Raw genomic sequence first — 14,820 nt, 5'->3', positions numbered from 1 at the left:
AGTGGAGTGACTCACACAGCAGGGAGGTGGCGGTCAGGATTGGGGTCAAGAAGCTGATCTTGGCAGCTGTGTTTTTGATACAAAAACACCTGGATAGCTAGAAACACTCGAGTTCTTATTTATTTTATTTTATTTTTTTAAAACAGGCCAGGTGCCCATAGTGTGTGTTCAAATAGTTGGTTGCACACTTAGACTCACATTACCTCAGCAGTTGCAAGCCTAACTTGTTTAAAAATCATTCTGGCTTCTTGGCAGTGCCAATCCTGCTCTGAATGTTAATTGAAAAGGCCTTAATTTTTTAATTTTAGTTTTTGATACTATGGGCGTCCAGTGCTTAATTTACCCCCACAAAGTGGGTATAACTGCTTTAGAAAATAATAATCTTGTATTTTTTATATTCACCGAGTATCACATTTGAGACACGCTAGAACTGCGAATTGAGATCCCATCTGGGTCATCCCAGCCATTCTTCCTTTATACATGTAGTATACTGAAGAGTTCACTGTCCTTTGAGTCTTTTGGATGAGACCTTAAAAACCAAACTCTAGTCTGTACTTTATGGATGCTAGCACTCTGCCTGCTTGCCACCCACCACCCCATTCTTCGGCATCCTTCAGTCTCGAGAGGCCATGGGTACACACCTGAGAGGTACAAAATTTACTCAGTTGGTTTTATGGCAGCTGCGGCTGTGGCTGAAAAGACCACTTGTGAGAGACAATTATTGGCACATTTGTCACATTTAAAGATGGTGTTTCAACCCTTTGGGCTCTGCCTTCTGTGAGCTCTTTTCTCCTCTGCTAAGCTGGACGCCACCCCATACGGGCTGCATTTCAGTAGTGAAGAACTTTGGTTCCTCTGAGAGAGAAGATGCTAAATAAATGTAAAATATTATCCTTATTTCTACCTTTTTAACCTGACCTTTGCCCCACTAGAGCACTTGGGCCTGGATGAAAAGGGAAGCAGAGCCTCAGAATAACCTCCCAAGACTATTTTAGGGCCATTAACAAAGAAAACTTGAAAATGTGTCACAAAGGACATATGTAGAGCTTTAAGGTATTAGTTACATCTCTTAACACATTAGTGTTTGAAAAACACGCTCCTTCAACAAATGTGACTTTATAAATTGGGACTTTCAAAGGGGCCTAATAGAATTGGACCCCAAATCCTGTTAAAATTCAGTGTGAGTTAAGTGCCTAACATCGTTGGGCTCCTTTGAAAACTTCAGCCATAATTCTTAGGAAGGCAACCTCAGAAAACTAGGCTGCTGCTCTTTAAGAAGTAGTCAGAACAAAATTACATTGTGGGCCATCAGTGAATGTGACTTTGGCTGTTTGGCTGTTATTGTCAGGCTAAAAAATGTGTCCTGTTGTGTTCTTGGGTCGTGAGAAACGTACTTGAAAGCACAGTGGTGGAGTGGATAATATAAAAAAGAACGTAACTTTTTGTTTAGCTTTTCATTATTTGTCTTTTGTTTTTGTTTTTTCAGAGGAGCACCTAAAAATAAGTGCTATTTCTGTGATCCCCTCTGTCCCTATGAAACTGGCAAATACTTTAGGCTCAAAATAAACTCCACAAGTGATCAGCTGAGACCGTCAAGCAGAATAGTTTCCACATATATTCTATGTTCAAGTATAAATGCTTTCATGTTGGGAAATACTCTCTCATGAGCTATGGTAGCAAACCACAAATTGCATTTACCCATAATAACATGGGGGTCAGGTCTGCAACCCTTGCTCAGATCAAGAGCCACTTACATAACAATCTCCCTCAACTTCAAGGTGACTGCTCTTCATAGTGAGTGGAACCAAACATGAAGACCCTTCATTAATAATTCCACACAATAACACAGGAAGCTCTGAACTAACTTTCCTGCATTAGACTATAGACCACTCTCACACATTAAATAATCCCACTACTGAGCATGGACTTGCTAAGCAAGGCCTCCATAAACTGAGGAGATCTGCTATTCCACTATCCAGTAGAGAACACACACAACTGTGCTGCTTGGGTCTCATTTCACATAGTCGTTGCAACATGCCAGTGAATCTGGCAGCTACAATGCCAGGGCAGAGATGAATACAGGGGAACCATTACCATTTGGAAAGGAAGCATCACTATTTTCTGATAGAAGGAACCAGTCCTCCATGTTGAGCATTGGAAACATTCCTTTTCAGAAATTAGTTTTCTCTGTTGGCCGACATTACTGAACTGAGAGCCGCAACAATCCACCTAAGAATTTGTCTTTGTCTATTACTGTACAAATCACTGTCTTACAGCTCTGGGTCAGTGCTTGCAAGGTGATGCATTTAATATACTTTCTCTACTACACATGTTTAATGGTGCTTCAAGGTTTTATGCCAGTGTAATGAAATCTTGACTAATTATCCTAGTCTGTGAAAGATGCTTTCAAACCTAGATGCAAAGCCCAGTGGCCTTGGTTAAAGTGAATATCAGAAGTGAAGAGTATATTTGTAAGTATACAAGTATAGTGGGATTAAAAAACACTTGAGCATAAACAGTTCAATGTGTTGATTTTGGAATGGCAGCTGCCTGTTCTGTACAGTCAGGCACAAACTGGGAAATTTGGCTCTGGATTTTGAATCCCCAAAGCACATAGGTGTTCAGGTCTGATGCACTGCTTCAGTTTGTTTATTTGTAGCCTTGTCAGTGTAATGGGCATGTAAAAATATATAGAAGTCCTGGGCCCTGCCCCCCGAGGAGCTGAGACTTAAAAAGAGAGAGAAGGACTGTTAAATTCAGACTTGGATTCACAGGGGTTTGAGTCTAGGGATTTTAATTCAATCATCTCTATTATCTCCTTTCCCCTCCTAAAATCTCAGTGAGAGATACTTGGCATAAGAAAGCCATTACTGTATTTCATATCCTAAAAGTGCGTTTGGCTAATTAATTTATCCTGTTCAGTGTTAATCCACAAAGCTCAACCTCACCAGAGAGATAAGGCATCAGATTGCTAAAACAAGAAATAGAGCAGTAAGGAAACCTGTTAGTAATCTCAGTTCTTTGAGGCCTTCTGCTATCACAGGGTTTCAAAGTACTTTAAGCCTCTTAATCTTTTGTCTTTCCATTAAAAAAGTAAAGAGGAAGGAGGTGGGAAGTGATCTGTACAGTAAGATTTTCAAATATGGCTCCTCTCCCCATGTCTATTCAGAGGAATGCTGCTAACTTCCATCATATATTATCAACAAATCATTTTGCCCATGTTATCTGTTATCAAAAGGGAAAATACGTTTTTAAAAAAATCCAATTTACTTGTCAGTCTTTTTGCTCTTACTTTTTTCACTTCTCTCTGCTTGCTCCCTTATCAAATAAGGGGACTGGGCATGCACTCCAGGCCAAGTTCTAAAAATCCATTTCCACTTCAGATTCATTGTGTTGTGATGATTTCCAGTTACTACAGGGAAATTTACTTTTAATTTAAAAACAGCTGTTTTCACTAGTGTGTTTAAAAAAAAAAAAGGGGTGGTGGTGGAAAATTGTAGAAAACATAAATGATAGGCCCATCTGTATGCTGACAATGGTCTCCTTAAAACTATTCCTCACTTTTCTTTCCTTTTTCAGACTTTCACTGAATGAATATCGCACAGGTTGTCACTTGGCTGGCTTTGATATAGCCAGATTTATTTACGTATTTATTTATTTATTTTGTGGCAATCGCTTTCTTTGCTCTAGAGCTACTAAAAATAAACCAGAACTCTCCGCTAATGACAGACTAGCCAGAATGTTTCAAGATTGCACCAGACAATGACTAATGCCCCCTTCATTTTAGTTTTCTCTCCTCATCTAAACAGGCTAGTATGGAGCATCTGGGTAATCTTTCTGAATGTATTTTGGAAGTGGCAACTCTAGTTAATGTTGATGCAGAATGTGGGCTATTGGCTTTTGCTCTCTGATTCCAGAGTTTTCACTATTGCAATTGTTATTTCAGCTCTTACATTATAACTTTATTACTGTCTCTCAAAGTATTTTTTTTAAATTAGTGTATGAAAAGTGGCAACAAAGTACATGTACTAAAATATTTGTTCCTTGTGCGTATTTTGAGTCATCCTTGCTGACTTCAGTGACACAAATGTTTTCACTACTGTCAGGGCCCAAGCATACTTCTTTCGGGCTCAGTACAAACTGGTAACACGGGCGCCCTTCCCACACACATACCACAATCCCTCATCCCATACATACGATCTCATGAGCCATGAAAAAAGTTTGAATTCTGAAATTACTGTTACATATTCTACATTTCTGAAAAATGCCCCCCCCTTTGCTATTTTTGTTTAATATAACGCCCAGCCTGAGAGTCCTACAAGTTTGCTGACTATTTTGTAACTTTTTGGTGGTTATAATGGTGATACGACCTGACTATCATCAAGCATTAGATTGGAGTCACATAATGCATGTTCTGGCAGCTTTTCTTTGTCATCAATTGCCAGTGCCACAGACACAGTCTCTGTTGAAATCATTTTCATCTTGATTTTGTTCATCTGCTTTCCTAGTTAGTATATTGCCTGACTGCAGAAAGGCCTTGTCTGATTTGAAAAACTAGAGGATAGATTGGTGTTCTTTAGCTTCTTTTGGTTCCCTTTCTTTTACCTCCTTACATTTCTGGCTGCCTGATTTGTATTTTATTGCCACAACCAGACGTGGCAGTATGGAGTGTGTGTGTGTGACTGTGAGTGAATTAGACACTTACTCACATATATTTTGAGCCTGCAAATGCTACCAGAAGAAGCAGTATTATTGGCTCCCACTGTCTTATGGTGCTTTGCTTTGCCCCTCCCACCAGCTGTCCCACCCTCCTGCCTATGCACAAGGAACTCCGGGACTGATAGTTCTTGATCTTCATATGACAGACCACGTCACAGAGAGGAGCACATCTCTCTCTGTCTCCAACTGCAAGTACTAGTTTAACTGCACAAGCACACACTCTCTAGTCTAGTTATGGAGACTGCGTCACTCTGATTCTCTTGCTTTCCAAGCACCCTTTTCCATATTGTCTCAGAATAAACTTCCTCTTTCTTGTATTCTTTACAGGTCTTGTCCTGTGTGGTGGGACACAAGCCAACCACTGACTGCCTGGGGTTAAGGAAGAAACTTCCCCTATGGGCAGGTACTGCATAATTACCCATTATGGGAGTTTCACACTTTCCTCGGAAGCATCTGGTACCCAGCTATTGTCAGATGGAGCAGCAGACTAGATGGACCACTGGGTTGATGCAATGTGGCAATTGTTGAAATGCCGACCATTCCCCATGGTGTGAAACTGGCTCCTTGCCTCACATGCAGTCAAGAATGTTACAAATCTTGTCTCTAAAAAGCATTTGTGTTGTGAGTGGTTGACTTCCAGAATTCAGAAACTTCACAGTGGCACACTGAAAAGCAAAGATCTATAGGAGGACAAATGTATCAGTCAATCACGTTGAAGAAGTAATAAGTAATCAGTGTGGGATGAGCTCAGCTCATAATTTAATTGCACAATGTAAAATTTAAAACCTCTGTTGTACAGCTCAGTGACTATATAAAAAGGGTTCTTACCAGTATATTTTGGAAATCTTGAACATTGAAGGGGTTTCATGTAAAGAAATTGTATTGGTAAGTCTGTGGTTTGTTACTGCTTTGCTTTTCTTGTAATTAGCAAGGCTGGTATTTTTAAGATAGTTTTGCCGCATATCAGTATTTCCTGCCCAAATGCAAGCATTTGTCTCCTCTGACATGAGAAACATTCTCTCAGGAAACAGACACTGCATACATCCTGAACTTTCCTTCGTGCTGAGAATCTGGTTTTATTCCTTTAGCATTACTGTAACAATAGTTGATGTACTCATGTCATCTTTATTAAAGCCTGCTTGTTTTTATTTTTATATGTACACATATAGTCCTCATGGATAAGGCTCAAGGAATATTTTCTTTGGCTATTTTGTATTACCAGCCCCAATCACAGCCTCTTTCTTTTTCTGATATTCTTTAAATGCACATCCTAGGGCCTTGATCCTGTAATGAAATCTATGCAGCAAGATCCCTTTGCCAAGGCAGAGCCCTGTCTGTGTGGATTTAATTGTAGCAATGGAGTCTTAGGTCACAATAAATAGTGTTTTTTAGTTCCTGTGTGATCCTCTCTTCTTCCTGATGAACTGGCCTCTGCTTTAGCTTCTGTGATTCCTTGTTAACATCCTGTCTCAATAGTGAATACCGTATAGCATGGATTGGAAAGAACATTTTACTTCCCTCCCCATAGCTAAAAAATCCTCTGTCCCAGCCTCTGAACCTTACCTTAGCCTTGAATCTTCTGTAATAAATCTAGTCTCAGGCACAAAGCTGTCAACTGCTCCCCCTTATTGGACACAACTGTCCCTCTGTCCTGAACCAACAACTGATGCCGCTCCATTTCTTTTGTAGTGACTTACTTGTGTCCTAAATGCCCAACTCCTGAAACTGAGGCCCTTGACAAGAGTCTTGTATATGCCAAAGAATTGATTGCCCCCTCACTGACATCATGCCTCTTGTAATGTTCTCTTGTTGTGTCCCTTCACTTGGTGCTTTGTCCCACATTTGGACCTTAGTCAGTGTTGACATCTATTGAGCTGTGAATTCACCTGAGTTTATTGAGTAGAGAGATACACGCCAGCTTTAGTTAATATTGGACTTTGGCTGATAATGGGCTGGAGCATTGTGTACCTTTTTTAAGGTATTGCAGTCTGATTACATGGAACACAAGAAAAGGTCAGTACATATTGTAGAAACACGTAGCTATTGATGCAGCTAGTATGTATTGACCTAGAACTTGCCTTTAGGAGAAATTGAAAATGAATATTCACAGGTATTTTACCCTCCTTGGAACCAAAGGTTCATCTTCCAACAGGGTCATCTCAGCCTTTCATCTTTCTAAAGTAGAAAAATTCAGTTCCATGACTTTGCATGAGTAAATGAAATGGAAATCCTCCTTGCTCTGCACTGACTTTAAGGAGCCTGTGGTGTCTTCCATAAGAGCAGGTGTTTGCCCCAGTGTTGCTGAGTAAAATCTCCCTTTCTCTCGTTAGTGTATGCCAGTTGCCTGCGGGTGGCTGTACATAATTGGCATTTTATGCATAGTGTGTAATGTGCTTGGAGACGAGATGCAATATAGAAATATAAAAGGTGGCGTAATTTTGTAATTGTTTTGTAATTTTGGAGCCTCCATGGCTGAAGCGTTTCTCTGTAAATATAGGCCTCCTGTGTGTTTTAATGATAACTTTTAAGGAGATTTCTACCCAGAGGTATTGCTGTTTGTGAACTGACAAGGGGCTAGCATACAGGGCCTTTACCCAGTGACTTATCTTAATTCCTTCCTTTCTTCCTGCTTTAGCTCCCAAACTCAGGTGTGTGCGGTTACTTCACAGATGACAGGCTTTGTTCTGAAACTGAGGGATGGATATTTTAAGAAGACTGTCTGCTAATGCTTTTACTGTGTCTGTAAATGCTGACTGGCTTACATTTCTGCTGTCATTTCTCTGTGTCGCCATCATCAGTAAGCAGCTGTGGTTGCTAACAAGGCCTGTTGGGCAGCTGTATGACACACATGCCAAGAAAAGGAAAATATGGATTCTGTTTCCAGTAGCTGTCACTGTATTTGTTGCATGCTTTCCTCTTTGACATGATAGAATCACTTCTGGGAATGGGTTGGATAAGGTGACTGGAGCAGCTGAAACCTTCTGAGCTTTATTTTCATTGGGTTCAATTTTGATTGTAAATAAACATACAGTAGTGTCACGTCTTTGAAAAGAAACCCTTCTCTGTGAAGGGTTTATAACTATCCACAATGACATTTTTAATGGTGTAAGAGCAAAACAAGACAGTTATTCCTTGAGACCATTTGTGCAATAAATTCCGAGGTCTCTGTATCACCTCTTCAGTGATGCATGTGATCAATATAACTAAACCAGTAATGCACATACGTTAAGGGAGAAAGGTTCATTTGAAAACTAGGTGTATACCAGAGCTCAGATGAGTTTTTAGGATTGTGATCTGCTTTTCCTGAGGATTTTTCCCAGAGAGATTTAGTTTTTCTGGTGCCTTTTTTAGTAGTTCACAAAGATACAGGATGAATAGTAATGTCTCAACACTTCTGCACAGCTTGAACTCAGGTAAACTTCCTAAATGAGCATGCCTTTCACTTGATACCCAGGAAGCTGTAGCAACCAATGTTTTTAGAATAAAAGAATTGTTTCCCAGGCAACATAGAGGAGCAGCAAATATATTTTAAGCACCCTGCATGTATAGCAAGCTATTGCCCATGGAAACTAGAGCCTGGTAATGCCAGTGCCCAGAAAAAAAGCTTAGTTTTTCAGGTTTTAATTAAAGCACATGGGAAAACAGATTGGTAAGATGCTGTGTATTCTCAGAGGCAGGAGTGCAGCAGTGAGTTGGGGCAGAGCCTGGACTAAAACTTAGTAGGGCCTGGACCTGTTCTGGTCACTGACTACAGTGAATTCTGTGGATTGCCATTATCTTTGCAAAAGTATTAGAAAAAATAATATTTCTAAATGTCACCTGTTTGGAGATCATTCATACCTCAGTAGGTTATGGTTATAAATCCAGTCTAAGACCTTAGGCCAACCTTGGAGATTGTCTGTGAAAGGACACGTGGTAGGACCTTGTGAGGTTGCCCTCCAGGGGATCCATGCTAAGCTTAAACGGGGCAAATTGCAAAGAATGGGGCAGGCAAAGCCCTACATACTGTTGGTTTTTCTTCCATAAGATATACCGAGCCAGCAACAAACAGGTTCTGATGACCTCATTGGTCATTCAGTAGACAAAATACAGTTCCCTTAAAACTATCCAGCCCTTTGGCTAGCACCCAGACAGCCAAGTCAAATATGATGGGAATTACTGAAAATCTTTATCCATCATATGTAAAAAAGTTCTACCAATCCCGAAGGATCGGACACATTACCAAACAGCTCATAGAATAGTTCAGATTTTACCCAAATACACGCTTAAAGCCAATGCTTATTAACTAAACTAACATTTATTTTTTAAAAACAGGAAGAGAGTAATGGTTAAAAGGTCAGTATACATACACAGATGAAAATAAAGCTCTTAGGTCAGTTTCAAAGTAGAGATGATAACTGAATTGCAAAGTTCTTAAATTGCAAAGTCTCTGAAATTCCCCAAACAGCTTGGAGGTCACCAGTCCTTGTTTAGAGCTTCTTTGTTAGTAATCCAGTCAAGAGAAATTAAGACTACATAGTCCATGTACAGAGTTTGTTCAAATTCTTCCATGAGAATTAGCAGGGTGATTCCAGGCTGGTGTTGGGATCTCAATCTTGCGATCCAAACTTTCCCTGACAAGCTTGGACAGATTTGAGATAAAAGGGTCAGTTCACTAGAGTCTTTTATAGATCCATGCAGGCTGACCGATATTTTCTTGCCAGCAGGTATCTCCTTGAACAATTAATAGATGATTACTTGAGACTCTGAAGTACCATCTCCTGTGTCCTGAGCACAACGGTAACTAGTTACAGTCGCATAAGGTAATTGGCCTTTTACAAACATTCACGAGTATTTACTACTTAAACTTCAAAGAGAATTACAAACAATAGTATTGTTACATTCAAAGTTCCATCTAAATGTTCATATGTTTCTTTTGAACTCTTAATCAATAGAACAGTGACAGACAGGGAAGCAGTTTATCTACATTGCTAACCTCTAACAAGAGATACATAAATAACATCAAATAACTACCAACAATACACTTGCATATCAAAGCTCTAGTCTACTTATAAGGAATGACCCTCATTACCATTGTATTTTCCTATAATAGATCTTGAAAGGTCGGAGTTGGGCCATTGGCTTTTTTGGCCCTAGCGTCACACTCTTGATTCCAAACAATCTAGACTGCGAGGAGTTCCAGAATGCTCATGAGAATAGTAAATATATAAAGGGTGACAGAAGCAGGCAATGTGGCTCAGTGTGCTCTGCAAGACAATGTTTAGCTTGCTAAGGAGACAAGTTGGTGGGGGTGGGTGGGAGAGTATGTTATTGTCAGGATCTGTGTCCCAGACAGTGAGTTTTGAAACTGTAGGAAGGGATCTGTAAGCAGCCTTGTGCTGTTGAATGGCCGCAAACTATAGAGCATAGTATTTCTCACACTGACAGTCAAGTCTGGTACCCTGCCATGGCCAATATCTGATGCAAACCTTGCATCTGGCCATTTGTGCAAAGCGGGATATAGGAAAACATAGGGAATTTCCTACATGACCTCTGTAGTAATCAGTCTGTCACTAAAGCATGCAGTTGTCTATCTATTATTGTAGCTTTCATAGCGATGGATGTCATCGGTCATAAAATGTATCTAGCCCTTTTTCAAAAAGCCAACCACAGTATTTGTGACATCTATTTCTTTTGCTGTTGGGATCTGAAGAAAACTGGAAGAGCAATCATAGACTTTCTAGAATAGTAGAAACACAAAAATCAATATTTTAGTGTAACAAAGCTGTACTGTGCCTGGCAAATGTATCATAAATCTCCCACTGAAAAAAAAATAGGGTTTGTACTTTTAATAAAAATAGACGCAAGAAACAATGTCAAATTCTTGTATTATGAGTATAATGGATACTCTTCTCAGTCTGGTAAGCTTTAAATATTTATTTAAATCTAGAACCTGCTTTAAAATCACAGGCTTCTAATCCATTTTCAAATGGTAATGAATTTTAAAAATCAAACATTTATTTGCGTCTATAGTGATGTGATTCAGGATAGTCTGGGGTTATCTTTGGAGAGATTTTATTATCTTTAGCCACAGCCTGTGGGTTCTGTAGTTTTTGGTGATCGAGTCAAATTAAGCGGACAAGATTGAGACCAATAAGAAAATCAGTCCATTGTATTGTTTGATCATACATTTAGTTATGTATTTATTATAAGTGTTCAGAATAAATGGAATAGTCTAAATGAAATGAGGAAGTTTAGTGGTTAGAGTAGAGGACTGGGAATGGGAACGCTGAGATTCTAGTCCCAGGTTTGCCACTGATTTGTTGTATGAACATGAACCAGTATTTTAGAGTTGGATTTCAGAAGTTTTGAGCACACAGTTCCCATCAAACCGTAGGAGACTTTGTCCCTTAGTTTACCCATCTATAAAATGGGTACAGTTTTTACTCACTCAGGAGTACTTGCCTCCTGGGGTGTAGTCATTAATTAAATATTTGTGGAGCACTGTAAAACCCTCAACTGGAAGGTGCCTTTAAGACTTCCTGGATGCACTCAAAACTTCAGGGCAATAAAAGGTACAGCATCTAGAGCCTCCTGCTCCAAAAGCATAGAGCTAATGGAAAATCTCCATTAGTGGTTAACATTACAGTGCCTGTGACAGATATTTGACTAGTTCTAATTCAGTCCATTAGAGGCCAGCAGTACTCACCTACCCACAAACAAGCCAACACAATAATCTTAATTTTAAGATTTTTAAAAGTCCAGAACCCAGGTTAGGTCACTGTTTACATCAAACATATGCCTACTGTGTATACACAGCTGTAATGTCCCAGTGTATGAAGGGGGCGTGTGTACACTGCATGATTTTTGTGAGAAATCATACTATCTGATGTACTGACAACTGAAGCCACAATATCAAGAATAAAGAAATTCTTGAGACACAAACAATAGGCAAACCAAAAAGGACAAATTGTAAATCAGATAAGGATGGACAGGAAACTGCAGGAGAGACCAGGTGTATTTCACAGAAGGAGCTCAGCCTGACTCTGCAGAAGGGTGTGGTGGTGGTTTATTGTGTAAGATGAGAATACAACAAACAGCACTGTCATACAAGAGACCAACCAAATCCTACAAAATTTACCCAGGGATCAAGTACAGTAGGATTGGGGTCTCTAGTTCTACCTGTGCTATTGTTGGAAGCATCATGCCTGCCTAGAACACATCAGCTATTCTCAAATTGAAACAATAATTAATTCTTTCCTGTAACTGTTTTAATTAAAAGATAAATTTGTGCCATGACCTTTGCAGACTGAGGTCAATGAATTTGATTTGTACAGGATTTTCTTAAAAGGACACTCTCAGGAGGCAAGAAGAGGGGAACGGTTTGCTCATTGTTTATACTAGCCATGGAAGGCTGAAACTGAAATCTGTTTCCTATCTTTACTAATTGCTTTCTCTTGCACGCGCACACAATGGATTGTTATTGTAGAGCTGCCCTTGAGTATTGGGTTGCAGTCTTGATTTTTATTTTGTTTAGTTTTAACAGAGAAAAAATGTACATGGAAGTCCAACTTGTTCTGAGAAAGAAAAACACATGGAATTACATGAGCTTTATCAACAGTTGTAAGAAATCTACTCTTGGGAAAGTCTCTAATAGATGATAACGTTGAAACCATTATAGTTAATGGTCAACCCTGCCCATCTAAAAGATTTTATTTCCTATGATGAAGCTGGACACAGAGTTTTGTATCCCAAAGGGAATCTTAACAAAATCAGATCTCAGATTATTACAATAGTCAACAGGAGGAAAAAATGTTTCCTCAGTCTTGGCAAAACTCAAAATAAAGTACTAAAAATGAAGCTGGTACTTGTTCCTGAATCTTAGTTTGTGTATTTGACCATTTGAAAATGAATTCATTCAAGTATTCCCAAGATATTTATTTTAAAGTGACTGCTCTGGATTCAAGTTAATTACTTCTGATAATGTGTTATCAATTGCAGAGATTATTTTCACCAATCTTTCTCTCAAGGATCCCATTTAAATCAGGGTTATATCATCTCCTGAAGCCGATGTTGTTTAGGGAGAAAAATGTCCATGACACATTGGGAAAGGGGGCTGCTCCACGGATTTTCAATACTGGTATCCTATGGAGAGGTATAGAACGTCTTACATGGATGCCATGTTATATTGTGGTGTTCTGGCAAATTTGCTGTTTCCATACATGATACTGAAATCACATTTCCAAGTCCTAAGGGAAATACTCAAAAGCTATCTTGCCTACACAACATATAGTGGCCTCAATATCCTTGACCTTTAAAAGGGGTCTGTGCCATATTAAAAGGGGACATGAGCTCAAGGGTGGAGTGTCTTTGTAGCTGGGCTAGCCAATGAGCGTGGAAGATTATATAGGGACATAATCTAGGAGAAACTCTTAATTCTGAAAGGTGGATCCATTTAACTGGGACACTTTCCAGGAATGATCCATTTCTTTGGACGTTGTTAATAGTTCCAAGTTTTAAGGCAGCATGTGTTAAGGAATAACATTAAACACGACTGTAGTCCACATTGTTTCTGATTTTATTGGTAAAGTGCATGTAGGGCAGAGGTTCTCAACCTGCGGCCCACAGGCCACTTGCAACCCAATCAGCACACAGCTGCAGTCCATGTAACACCCCCTGGGCCATACAGATAGTATATGTATTGTGTGAATGCAGCCCACATAACACACAGAGAGCTTAATATGAGGCCCACAGTGGTAAGTAAATAGGTTGAGAACCACTGATGTAGGTATATTATTTGGTCATGCAGGATTATGCTGGTTATCAGTAGAATTTGGCCTATTTTTTTAGAGAAAGGAAAGATGGTTTTGTGGCCAAAGCCTAAAAATGGGAGCCAGGAAGCCCCGAGTTCTATTCCCAGCTCTAACACCCATTCATTGTGTGACTCTAAGTCACTTCATCTCTCTTTCTCTGCCTCATTTCCCCACCTGCAAACTAGAGATAATGATATTACCCTAAATCAAAAGGGTGTTGCAAGGCTTAAATCGTTAATGTTTGTAAAGTGCTTTGAGATCCTTGCAAGAAATTCACTATGACTGGGCAGCCAAGTATTATTACTCTTACAGCAATTGTGGATTGCCATCTTTCTTTTATCCTTCCCTGCTTTGCAAAAGTAGTGTGATTTAGATACTAGAGTAGTGGGAGCGCTAAGTATGTTTCAGATATTTCCTTTCCCCCCTCCAATTAACCTTTGGTCCCTGTATTATATGTTCTGTTTTTAGACTGTGTTTAGTGCTGGTATGTTTGTTTTGTTTCTAAACCAACAATTTAAAAATAACACAAAAAAGCCAATAGATCTCCTCTTAACTGTTCAGCTAGTGAAACACCTTGCAGAGTAGTCATTTAGGGCCACAGGGACAAGGAAGTAGTTCAAAGTAATTTGTGATGCTGCTCACAGTATTTAGTACTGACCACATGGAGATGTTAAGATTCCCTTAAGGGGTGTAGTTTTCTTTCGCTTCTCCAGCACCTGTCCTTTCACAGCTGTTGCTGCAATACAGATTTGAATGTTGTTTACATCGCAGCAAGGAAACCAAATAAATGTGGGATTGAGTTTAATCTTGCAAAAGGTTTATTAATACTCTGCAGAAATATACTCTACTTCTGATTCAAAATAGCTCTTACAAGTTAAATATACAAATATGTGGCTGGCTTCCCTCTAGGGACTAGCAGGGTCATTTTCTGCTGTGTAACCAGCTTTCTCTAACCTTAGTCTATCTCTGCACCTGGGTTTTATTATGATCAACTTTGCTGCAGGTGTCCTTTGAGTTGAGGTTTGCCAAAGCTCAGCTTTGTTACAGGAAATCATCAGATGGAAGACTGGGCTAATGAAGAAATATGGGACCTCGGGGGGAAGTTGATTGGGGTATTGTGAAAGAAACTGGGGGACAGATAACTTTTTAAAAAACCAAATCTAACAAGTAAGCAAAAGGAAACTTTGTGTATTTCATTAACTACTTCAGTGCTTTGTGGATTTCCAGCATGAATGCTTTGCTTCTGGAGTTTGCTTGCAATCAAAAAATAAAATGGGCTTTTCTTCACCTCCAGTACCATATGGACATC

At 39.5% G+C, this 14,820-nt stretch overlaps 1 protein-coding gene across 1 annotated transcript in view; it reads left to right on the top strand.

The window, feature by feature from the left end:
* Positions 1 to 14,820, top strand: part of PITPNM2 (phosphatidylinositol transfer protein membrane associated 2) — a 166,318-nt gene that overhangs the window by 40,033 nt on the left and 111,465 nt on the right. Inside the window, 1 exon segment of the mRNA XM_067539649.1 lies at positions 9,426 to 9,521. The gene's annotated coding sequence lies outside the window, so the exon portion shown is untranslated.

Source organism: Emydura macquarii, unplaced genomic scaffold, assembly GCF_026122565.2.
Source record: "Emydura macquarii macquarii isolate MOO-44397 ecotype Brisbane River unplaced genomic scaffold, CSIRO-AGI_Emac_v2 contig_554, whole genome shotgun sequence".
NCBI classification, from domain to species: domain Eukaryota; kingdom Metazoa; phylum Chordata; order Testudines; family Chelidae; genus Emydura; species Emydura macquarii.
This window is presented reverse-complemented; position numbering and strand designations above follow the sequence as displayed.